We start from the raw sequence: 13,359 nt of genomic DNA on the forward strand, positions 1-13,359 counted from the left end.
TTTTGTAGTTTCCCTGTCAGTAGCATGATCCCCACCGCTATGGTCTGTGATCACTGTGCTTTGTGAAACTATGCATCACCCCATCAGTGTCTGTGGCATTTTTGTCATTTCCTAGCACTAGAATAAGTTTTTTCTGCCAAAATGAGTGAGGCTCTTGGTGCCCTCTAGACTTTCCCCACATCCCAACTTGGGAGCATTGAGAAACTCCACAAGACTGCCTCCCTGGTCCTCCCTGTACTTCTCCTGGTGTTGATTATTCTTGGTCTGACACAGGCCAGTGATGTCTTGTAAAGCCTAAGATGGGCCTCCCTACCCAGCTCCTATTTAGACCATTTTAGTTAGACTATGTCATTATGAAGCTACCAGCCCTTTCATTTGAATTCTGTGAATCTCCACCTGGCCTATCTTTGGGTGGAACATGGGCAGTACTGTTGCTCTCTTCTGACACTCTTCCCTCACATCCCTGGCACTGGTTGTTTTCTGTGAAAAAGGTAGTGAACAGGTTCAGTTTTAAGCTGGCATTGAGGAAATGGGTCCGGAGTTGTGTGGGCAAGAGGGAGGGAGGAGAGCCACTGGAGAACTGAGAATGAATTTTTTTTCTTTTTAACATTTTTTTAATATTAGTAATAAATGCAGTGGAAACCAAAAAAAAAAAAAAAAAAAAAAAAAGAAGAAGAATATATTAGAAGATGGAAAGACCTCCCATGGTTTTGAATAGGCAGAATTAATATTGCCAAAACAAATATGTTACCATAAATGTTATACAGATTCTATGCAATTTCCATGAGAATGCCAATAACATTTTTCATGGTACTATAAATAACAATCATAAAATTGATTTGGAAGGATAGGAGATCCAGAGTAGTCAAAGCAATCTTGAGTAAGAAAAGAAATTCAGGAGGCATCAAAATACCTGATATTAAATTACACTACAGACATAATAGTAACAAAAAGACATGGTATTAGCATCAAAATAGACATGAATATCAAAGGGATAATATAGAAGACATAGAGAAAAAGCCACCTACTTACAGTCATCTGATTCTCAAAAAGGGTCCAAAAATATATGTTGGATAAATGATATCCTTTTAAAAATGATGCTAGGAAGGTAGATATGCATATGTAGAAGAATATCTCTCACCTTGCACATAAGTCTAATCAAAGTGGATCAAAAGCTTCAGAATTAGACCAGAAAGTTTGCAGCTTCTAGAAAAACATGGGACCAACACTGCCTCATACTATTACAAGCATTGACTTTATTACAAAGACCCTTAACGCTCAATAAATATAACCAGCAATCAATAAATGAAATTAATGCCCTCAAATTAAAAAAAAAAATTCTGCCTGGAAAAGTATACGATTAAAAGCATGAAGAGAGAAACTCCAGAACAGAAGAAAACTTTTGCCAACTTCCCCTCTGACATGGGATTATTATTTAAAATGAATAAAGAACTCAAAAAAGTCAGCAACAGAAAACCAAATAACCCAATCAATAAATTGTAAACATAACAGATATCTCTTAGATGAAGACACACAACAATTCAATATTGAAAAAAAAATTCAAAATCTCCAGCAATCAAGAAAATTCAAATTAAAACAACACTGACATTTTATCTCACTCTATTCAGAAAGGCAACTCTCAAGAATACAAATAGTACTAAATGCAAGTGATGATTTTTGAAAAAGTACACACATTTATTTTCTGTAGGACTCAAAACTTGTACGACTACTCTGAAATGCAATACAGAGATATTTAAAAAAATAGAAATTGAATCACCATATGACCAAGCTATCTTTTGGTAATTACCCAAAAAATCTAAAATCACCACAATCTACTTATACAGTCACATCGATATTTATAGCAACACAATTTATAATAACCAAGGTATGGAATCAGTCCAGATGCCCATTAATAGACAAATGAATAGATAAAAATGTGACACACACACACACACACACACACACACACTTTTTACTCTGCCATAAAAAGAATGATATTAGGCATTTGCTCATAAATAGATGGAACTAGAGAATGTCATGCTAAGCGAAATAAGCCAGACTCACAAAATCCCAGGTTGTGGGCTGGGGTTGTAGCTAAGCGGCAAAGCTCTCACCTAGCAAGTGTAGGGTGTTGGATTTGATCCTTAGGACCACATAAAAACAAATAAGTGAAATAAAGATATTGTATCCAACTACAACTAAAAAATACATATTAAAAAAAGAAAGAAAATCCAGGGTTGAGAGTTTTCTCTCATATGTGAATGTTATATCAAAATAAGGAGGAAAAGTAGGAGAGATTATATATCTTAAAGATAAATGGAAAATCCGTATAGGCGAAGTTGGAGATAGAGTAAGAAATAAAAGGAAAGGAAGAAAATAATTAAAAGAAAAAATCATTAATTATTATCTGACCTACAACATTTCATCAAAATTTTAAAGACTGACTTTATTGATACATCTGTAATGTAGTCATTTAATACTGTCTTTTTATGTGTATAATTAACTTTTTTATTTTACCTTATTATAAAATGTATCAAAACCTAGGATGTAGATCAGAAATTATGCAAATGCTAGAAACTTAGGATCAATACTTCACATATTGGCTCAAGCATCAACTTTCTTAATAAGACTCCTAAATCTTAAGGAATAAAACCAAGAAAATATAAGTTGGATGGCATTAAGTTAAAATGCTTCTGCACTGCAGAGGATATGTTTAACAACTTAAGAAGAGACTCTATAAAGTAGAAAAAAGTCTTTGCCAGCTACTCATCTAACAAAGACTTAATTTTCATAATACATAAAGAAGAATTTAAATGACAAATGAAAACCTAACAAATACATTGTCAAATGATTAAATAGTAATTTCACAAAAGAAGAAATAGAATTGGTCAATAAATAATTGAAAAACAAATCAATGTTGTTAGCAATTGTGGGAATGTAAATCAAAGCTACATTGAAACTTCATATCACTTCAGTTAGAATGTTAATCATTAGGGCTAGAAATAACAAAATTTCCTGGCAAGGATGTGGGGAAAATATGAACTAATATATTATTGGTAGAATTGCAAAATTAGTATAACTGTTCTGCATTACAGTTTGAAGATTTTTAAAATTAAAAATGGAACTACCCTATGAACATGATATACAATTTCATTGTGTTTATCCTAAAGAATTACAATCAGTACACTGCAGTGATACATGAATATCAACATTTTTAGCAGCACAATTCACAATTGCCTATGTTATGGAAACAGCTTATATATCCTTCAATCGATGATTGTATAAAAAATATATAACATATACAAACAAGGGAGTTTTAGCCATAAAAATATAAAATGATGTCATTTGCTAGTAAATGCATGGAACTTGAGAATAGCACCCTAAGTGAAATTAGCCCCACTCAGAATGTCAAAGGTAGATTGTTTCCTCTTATATATGGAAACTAGAAAGAGAAAAAGTGTAATAAAAAAAGAGATCTCACAAAAATAGAAAGTATATAATTTAAGTAGAGAAAGAAGATGAAGAGGGAAGGAGTACTAGAAAAGAAAATCTATCCAGTTATTTCATTTATATGAATGAATATGCCAAAGTAAATCTCAATTTCATATTTAATTATAATGCACTGATTAAAATTAATAACAGGAGGGAGATTAGTAGAGTGAAGTGAGTATACCAGGGGGAGAAGGAGGGACTATAAAGGAAAGAGGTAGGGAATGACAGTGATCAAATTATGTTATGGGTAAAGCATACATTGGAAAAAAGAAAGCCTCTTCAACAAATAGTGCCGGGAATACTGGAAATAAATATGTAATAAAATAAAATTGGACCCCTAATCTCTCATCTGGCACAAAACTCTAATTGAATCAAGTACCAAGTCATTAGACAAGAAACAATGATCCTACTAGAAAAAAAAAGTAGGCCTAAATCTCCATCATGCCAGCTTAGAAACTGAATTCCTCAACAAGACTCAGAACGTGCAAAAAGTAAAATAAAGAATCAATGAGTGGGGTTGTATCAAACTAAGAAGCTTCTTCACAGCAAAGGAAACAATCAAGAATGTGAACAAAAAGCCTACAGAATAGCAGAAAATCTTTGCCACCTGCATGTCAGATAAAGCATTAATACCCAGAATATATAAAGAATTCCAAAAACTGAACACACACACACACACACACACACACACAAAGAAAAAACCCTCACAAACAAACCAATCAATAAATGGGCAAAGGAATGAACCCACAGACATTTCACAGAAGAAGAAATATGAATGGTCAACAAATACATGAAAAAAAATGATTCAATGTCACTAGCAATTATAGAACTGCAAATTAAAACTAGTCAGAATGGCAAATATCAAGAACACAAGTAAAAATAAATGTTTGGTTAGAATGTAGGAATAAAGGACACTCATACATTGCTGGTGGGACTGAAAAATTGGTGTAACCACTCTGGAGAGCAGTATGAAGATTTCTCAGAAAAGTTGGAATGGAACACCATTTGGCCCAGTTATCACACTTCTCTGCATATACCATTTTTTAAAAAAATCTTTATATATTTTTTGTTTCACCTATCTCCCTGGATTCTTTCTCACTTCTTTCATACTCACAGCCAACCTCTATTAATTCCTCTCCCACTCTTACTATATTTTTCCCTCTATCTTCTCTCCTTTCCCTTCATATACATCACAAATTACACTACTTATATTCCCTCATTGTTCATCATTGAATTGATAAAACCTTTTAGCACACATACTGTTTGTATTTAGACAATAATTGAACATATTGTTTTTATTTATTGCAAAAAAAAAAACTGTAGATGCCCATAGGAGGTATTTGGTTTAAAGGCATATATTGTTTCCATTGAGTACTTTTAATATTAGTTTCCCCTTAAAGGTGAGGTACTTGAAGCCTTCAGGGACACTACAAGACTACAGGGTAGAAACTGTACTGCCCCAGATCCATACTGCTAGATGAGAAGACACATGAAACAACAACAACATGAATGAATGAAACAAGGGAATAAAGCACCATAAAAACTAAGATGTTTCAATAATAGAATACATATACAACACAGTAGAAGAAATGTCAAAGAAAGAATTTAGAAGATACATAGTTAGGCTGATATTTGAAATAAAGGATGGTATAGGAAAGAAAATAGAGGAAGCGAAATATCACTTCAGTAAAGGAGGCAGAGTCTATAAAAAGAAATTAAGCAGAAATCCTTGAAGTGAAGGAAACAATTAAAAAATTAAAAATTCAATCAGACTAGACCACATAGAAGACAGAACCTCAAGCAATTAAGACAAAATATATACCCTTGAAAATAAAGTTGACATCACAGAGAACATGGTAAGAAACCACGAATAGAATTTTCAAGAAATATAGAATAACAAGAAAAGACCAAATTTAAGATTTATTGGAAGAGATGGAGGCCTGGAGATACAAACAAAGGAATGCACAATTTTTGAGAGACATAATGTCAGAAAAATTAGCAAATCTAAAGAATGAATGGAAAATCAACTACAAGAGGTTTACAGGACCACAAATGTACAAAAGTACAGTAGAGCCACCCTAAGGCACATTATAATAATAATGACTAACATACAGAATAAGGATAGAATATTAAAGGTGTAGGAGAAAAAATATCAAAGTAATATAGAAAAAAAAAACAATTCAGATTTCAGCTGATTTCTTAACCCAGATCCTAAACCCCAGGAGGTCCTGGAATAATATATATCAAGCTCTTAAAGAAAATGAAAGCCAAGTGAGAATTTTATATCCAGCAAAATTAAGCTTCAGATCTGTAGATAAAATAAAATCCTTCCATGATAAACAGAAGTTAAAAAATTCACAACTAGAAAGCCTGCACTACAAAATATTCTCAGCAAAATATTCCACAAGGAGAAAATGAAAAGGAGGAGGAGGAGGAGGAGGAGGAGGAGGAGAAAAAGAAGAAGAAAACCAGAAAGGGGGGGAGCTACACTAAAGAAAAGGTCAATCAAGGGAGAAACTAATTCAAAATCAAAATCAAAAATTAACCAAAATATCTGAGAGTACAACTCACATTTGTATTCTCAATAAAAAACCCTGAATGTTAATGGTCTAAACTCATCAATGAAAAGACATATATTGTCACATTGGATTAAAACAACAATATGCTGTCTTCCAGAGACTCAGCTCCTAGGAAAAGACATCCATACACTAAAAGAGAAAGGTTGGGGAAAAAAAGTGTCACTTACATGGACTGTGATAACAAGCAGGGGTTTCCATCCTCAAATGAGACAAAGTGGACTTCAATCCAAAGTTAGTCAGAAGGAATAAAGAATATTTCATACTGCTTAAGGGAATCATATAGCAACTAAATATAACAATTGTAAATACTTATTCCCCAAACAATGGAGCATCTACATACATCAAACAAACCCTTCCCAATTTCAAGAATCAAATATAACACAACACAATGATGCTGGGTTACTTTAACATACCTCTATCACCACTGGCAAGACCTCCCAAACACAAACTACACTAAGAAACTATAGAGCTAAATACTACACTCAATTTTAGACTTAATGGACATATATAAAGTATTTCACATCAATGAGTAAATACACCTTTTTCTCAGCATCACATGGACACTTCTCTAAAACACACCATATGCTATGCCACAAAGACACTCTCACCAAAAACAAAATAGAGATACTACACTGCATTCTATTGGATCATAATGAAATGAAATTTAAAATGAATGATAAAATAAAAAAATATAAGCTACTTCAACACCTGGAAACTAAATAATATGTTATTGGATAAACAATGGATACAAGACGATATCAGGGAGATGATAAAAAAAAATTCTTAGAGGTCAATGAGAACACTGATACAACATATCAAAATCTCTTGGACACTATAAAGGCAATGCTAAAAGGAAAGTTCATTGCACTGAGTTAATTCATTAAAAGAATAAAAAGTCGACACATAAATGACCTAACATTACATCTCAAAGCCCTAGAAAAAGAATAAAAAATCAACACCAAAAGTAGTAGAAGACAGGAAATAATTAAAATCAGAGTTGAAATCAATGAAATTGAAATAAAAGAAACAACTGAAAAAAATTACAAAATGACCAGTTGTTTTTTTAAAAAATAAATAAAATTGAAATTAGACCCTTAGATACACTAATGAAGAGAAGGAGAGGGAAAGATCAAATTGCTAAAATTCATGATGAAAAAGGAGATATCACAACAGACACTATTGAAATACAGAAGATAATTAGAAACTATTTTGAAATTGTTTACTCCAATAAAATAGAAAATCTCAAAGACATCTACCGATTTCTACAGACATATGATCTACTCAAACTGAATCAGAAAGACATACACAATTTAAATAGATAAATTTTATGCAATGAAATAGAAGATGCTATCAAAAGCCTACCAACCAAGAAAAGCCTAGGACCAGTCGGATTCAGAGCTGAGTTCTACAAGATCTTCAAAGAAGAACTAATATCAATACTCCTCAAAGTATTCCATGAAATAGCCAAAGAGAAAACCCTTCCAAACTCCTCTATGAGGCCAATATCACTCCAATTCCAAAACCAGACAAAGACACATTAAAGAAAGGAAAATTTAGACCAATATCTCTATGAACATAGATGTGAAAATTTTCAATAAAATTCTTGCAAATTGCATACAAATACATATTAAAAAGAAAGTGTGCCAGGATCAAGTGGGGTTAATCTCTTGGTTTTAAGGTTGGTTCAACATACAGATATCAATAAGCATAATACATCATATCAATAGACTTAACTACGAGAAGCATATGATTATCTCAATAGAAACAGAAAAAACATTTGACAAAATACAGCACCTCTTCATGTTAAAAACACTAGAAAATCTAAGGATACTAGGAACATAACTCAACATTGTAAAAGCTATCTTTGCTAAGCCCAAGCCAACATCATTACAAATGAAGAAAAATTTAAAACATTTTGTCTAAAAACTAGAACAAGAGAAGGATGGCCTCTTTCACCACTTCTAGTCAACATAGTACTTGAAACTCTAGCCAGAGCAAACAGATAAGATGAAAGAAATTAAAAGGATATGAATAGGAAAAGAAGAACTCAAACTATCACTATTTGCTGACAACATGATTCTATAGAAGATCAAAATAATTCCACCAGAAAACTTCTAGATCTAAAAAATGAATTCAGTAAAGTAGCAGGATATAAAATCAATACTCATAAATCAAATGGATTTCTATACATAAGCAATGAATCTACTGCAAGAGAAATTAGGAAAACTACCCCATTCACAGTAGCCTTGAAAAACTAAAATACTTGGGAATCAATCTAACAAGAGAGGTGAAAGAATCTACAATGAAATCTACCGAATGCTGAAGAAAGAAATTGAAGACCTTAAAAGACAGAATGATCTCCCAAACTCATGGATAGGTAGAATTAATATTGTCCAAATGGCCATAATACCAAAACTTTTATACAAATTTAATGCAATTTTTATTAAAATCCCAATGACATTCTTCATAGAACTAAAAAAAGCCATCATTAAATTCAGTTGGAAAAATAAGAGATCCAGAATAGCCAAAGCATTACTTATCAAGAAGAGTGATGCAGGAGGCACTACAGTACCAGAACTTAAACTATACTACCCAGGGATAGTAACAAAAACAGCATAGTATTGACCCCAAAACTGACATGTAGAACAATGCTACAAAATAGAAGTCACAGAGACAAACACACATAAATACAGCTATCTCATACTAGACAAGGTGCCAAAAATATACATAGGAGAAAAGATAGCCTGTTCAACAAATGAGAAAACTGGAAATCCCTATGTAGCAAAATGAAATTAAACTTTTATTTCTTACCCTGCACAAAAATAAACACAAATTGGATCAAAGACTTAGGTACTAGAACAGAGACCTTATGCCTAATAAAAAAAAAGTCATGTCAGCTTAGGACTTGACTTCCTTAACAAGACTCCTAAAAGTAAAATTAAAAATCAATACATGGGATTGATTCAAACTAAAAAGTTTCTTCTCAGCAAAGTAAATAATAACATGAAGAGAGCCTACAGAATGGGGGAAAATTTCTTTACCATACACACCTCAGTTAGAGCATTAATCTCCAGGATATAGAAAGAAATCAAACATCTTAACACCAAAAATAAAAAATAAATAACCCTATCAGTAAATGGGCTAATGAACTGAATAGACACTTAACAGAAGAAATGTAATTGATCAACAAACATATGGAAAAATGTTCAACACTTCTAGCAATTAGAGACATGCAAATCAAAACTACTCTATGATTTCATCAGAATGAATAATTCCAATTAATACATTACAGCACCCAGGTGTGATGGTGCACACCTATAATACCATTGGCTCAGGAGCCTGAGGCAGCAGGGTCAGAAGCTCAAAACCAGCCTTAGCAATGAAGAGAGGCCCTAAGCAACTTTGTGTGAGCTGTCTCAAAACAAACATATATATATATATATATATATATATATATATATATATATATATATATATATATGGGCTGGGGATGTGGTTTAGTAGTTAAGTGCCCTGGGGCACAATCCCAGGTACCAAAATAATAATAACCACAACAAAACAACAATAAATTACACCATTTTACATAATAAAAATTAAAACAGGGATGTGTAGGTGGTATAAAAAAGAATAAATATCAAGGAGAGAAAACGAGTGAAAAAAGGGGGTGAGGGATAAGAACAGTCACATGAATACTCTCAATTATCACATTAAAACTTTAAAGATAAAATTCATAAAATTGGATTAAGGAAGGTATTACCCAGTACTACTGCCTATTTGCCCAGTATTTGCATCTATGGTTCTTAAAAATTTTTATGATTCTTTTATTCCCCCTAGAACACTTGATGGGATTTTCACCTTCAATATTGAGCAACTACACAGTGTTTCCCCATTCATTATTTTTTTCAATTTATTTATTTATTTAATTAGGTATATATGATAGCAGAATGCATTTTGATTCATTGTACACAATCATAGCTATACTTTTAATTTCTCTGATTGTACACAATGTAGTGTTGCACCTTATGTGCAGTCATACATGTATCTAGGGTAATAATATCCATCTTATTCTACCATATTTCCTGCCATCATATCCCCTCCCCTCCCCTCCCACCTTTGTCCAATAAAAGTTTCTTTATTTTCTCATGCTACCCTCCTGCATTATGGATCAGCCTCCACTTATCAGAGAAAACATTTGTCCTTTGTTTTGGGGGGGATTGGCTTACTTCACTTACCATGATATTCTCCAACTCCATCCATTTACCTACAAATGCCATAATTTTATTCTCTTTTAATGCTGAGTAATATTCCATTGTATATATATACCACTGTTTCTCTATCCATTCATCTATTGTAAAGCATCTATCTGCATGCACAGTTTAGCTATTGTGGATTGAGCTGCTTTAAACATTGATGTGGCTGCATTACTATAGTATGCTGATTTTAAGTCCTTTGGGTTTAGACTGGGGAGTGGGATAACTGGGTCAAATGGTGGTTCCATTCCAAGTTTTCTAAGAAATCTTCCTCCTGCTTTCCAGAGTAGTTGCACCAATTTGCAATTGCATCAGCAATGAATGAGTGTGCCTTTCCCCCCCACATCCTCACCAACATTTATTGTTTGTGTTTTTGATAAATGCCATTCTGACTGGCATAAAATGAAATTTTAGAGTAATTTTGCTTTGCATTTCTCTAATTACTGAATATGTTGAACATTTTTCATATATTTGTTGATTGATTGTATATCTTCTTCTGAGAAGTGTCTGTTCAGCTCTTTAGCCCATTTATTGTTTTGTTTTGTTTTGGTGTTAATTTTTTTGAGTTCTTTACATATCCTGGAGATTAGTGCTCTATTTGAGGTGCATGTAGCAAAATTTTTCTCCCAAAATTTAGGCTCTCACTTCACCTCATTGACTGTTTCTTTTTGGTTTTATTTCTTGTGCTTTAGGTGTGTTGTTAAGGAAGTCAGGGCCTACTTTTTCTTCCATTAGGCACAGGGTCTGTGGTCTAATTCCTAGGTCTTTGATCCATTTTGAGTTGAGTTTCAAGCATGATGAGAGACAGGGTGTTTGTTTCATTTTGCTGCATATGGATTTGCAGTTGTTCCAGCTCCATTTGTTGATCCCCATTCATTATTATGTTGGGTATGGGTTTTTTCATATATAGCCATTCATAAATTGAGACAAAATACTTCTGTGGTAGTGTCTTCTGGTAATTAATCATGAAATGATGTTGAATTTAGTTGGAGGCATTTTCTGCTATTGAGATGATAATATGATTTTGTTCTTGATTCTATTTATGTGCTGGTTTTTATTTTTTGATTTGCATATGTTATACCATTCTTGTATCTTTAGGATTAAACCAAACTTGATCATGGTATATAGGTTTTCAATTCTGCTGCAGAATTCTGTTTTCACGTATTTTCTTGGAAATCTCTGCTGATCTGTTCATCAGATATTGTTTTCTACTTTTATTTTCTTTCTTTTTGTTGTGTCAGTAGCTGATTTTGGTAATGGGATGCTAGGCTTTGTAAAATGAGTTTGAAAACAGTTTTCCATTTTTATTACATGGAATAACTTGAGGAGCACTGGTATTTGTTTTTTAAAGCTCTGGTAAAACTGAGATGTAAATCCATCTGGTTCTGGACTTCTGTTTGTCAGGTGGCTATTTATAACTACTTTGATCCCATTGCTTGTATTGGACCTGCTTGTTCTTTGAATATCTTTGGTTCTGTTTAATTAAATTACATGTGTGTAGGAATGTGTCCATTTCTTGTAGATTTTTCATTTTTTTAAATAAAAGTTTTCAAAATTGTAACTAATAATTATTTGGTTTTCAGTGGTACCTATAGTAACATATGTATTTTCTTTTCATTTTACTTATTTGACTCTTCCCTCTCTTTTGGTCACTTTGGTTAAATTTTCATCATCTTATTTCTATTTTCAAAGACCAAACTGATTCTTGCAATGATCTATCGTATTGTAATTGTACTCTCTAAACCATTAATTTAACTTCTGATTTTTATTATTTCTCTCAATATTCTGGCTTTGTTCATGCTTTTTTCTAAGACCTTGGGTTGCATTATAGTATATTATTTAAGATCATTCGAGGTTTTATAAATACTAACTCCAGGTTTTCAATCTAGGTACTCAAAGCTATAAACTTCCTTCTTAGAAAAGGCCTTGCTCTATCCTATATATTCTGTTCTGTTGTATATCCATTGACAATTATTTTTCAGAATTTTTAAGTTCTCACAATCTGTGCAACCACAATTGATCACATAAAGTTGTATTTTTCAAACTCCATGTGCTTGTATAATTTTCTGTTGAGTTAATTTCTGGGTTCATTCCATTATGATACAATAAAATGCAAAAAGTCACATTTTTGTATTTGGTAATAAGCATATATTTTATGGTGTAAAATATGATGTATTTTTCAGAAAGTTCTATAAGATTCTGAAAAGAACATATATATTCTGTTGTCTGTGGTAATATTCTGTAGATATCTGTAAAATGCATTTATTATATAGGGTGGATTAATTATAACAATTCTTTGTTTGGGTATGAATGAAAAATGTATTTCTTTTAATAATAAACTATTTTTTATTGATTTAAAAATAAATGACAGTGAAATGAATTACAATTCTTATTACATGTGTTCAGTACAATTTTTCATGTCTCTGGTTGTATATAATGTATGTTAATACCAATTTGTGTCTTCATACATGTACTTTGAATGATGATGTCTATCACATTCCACCATCCTTACTAATCCCCTGACCTCTCCCTTTCCTTTCCACTGCTCTGCTCTATCTACAGTTCATCAGTTCCTCTCATGCACCCCCCACCCCACTATGATTCAGCCTCCTTATATCAGATAAAACATTCGGCATTTGCTTTTTGGGGGACTGGCTAACTTCACTTAGCATTATCTTCTCCAATGCCATCCATTTACCTCCAAATGCCATGATTTTATTCTCTTTTATTGCTGAGTAAAATTTCATTGTGTATATATGACGCTTTTTTTAATCCATTCATCCACTGAAGGGCATTTGGTTGGCTCCACAGTTTAGCTATTGTGAATTGTGCTGCTAGAAAACATTGATGTGGCTATGTCCCTGCAGTATGCTGTTTTTAAATGTTTGGGGTATAAACTGAGGAGAGTGATAGCTGGAAAACTGGTTCCTTTTCCAGTTTTCCAAGGAATCTCCATACTACTTTACATATTGGCTGCGCCTATTTACAGTCCCACCAACAATGTATGAGTGTACCTTTTTGCCAATATCCTCACCAAC

The sequence above is a fragment of the Marmota flaviventris genome, chromosome X (assembly GCF_047511675.1).
Source record: "Marmota flaviventris isolate mMarFla1 chromosome X, mMarFla1.hap1, whole genome shotgun sequence".
Classification (NCBI taxonomy): Eukaryota; Metazoa; Chordata; class Mammalia; order Rodentia; family Sciuridae; genus Marmota; species Marmota flaviventris.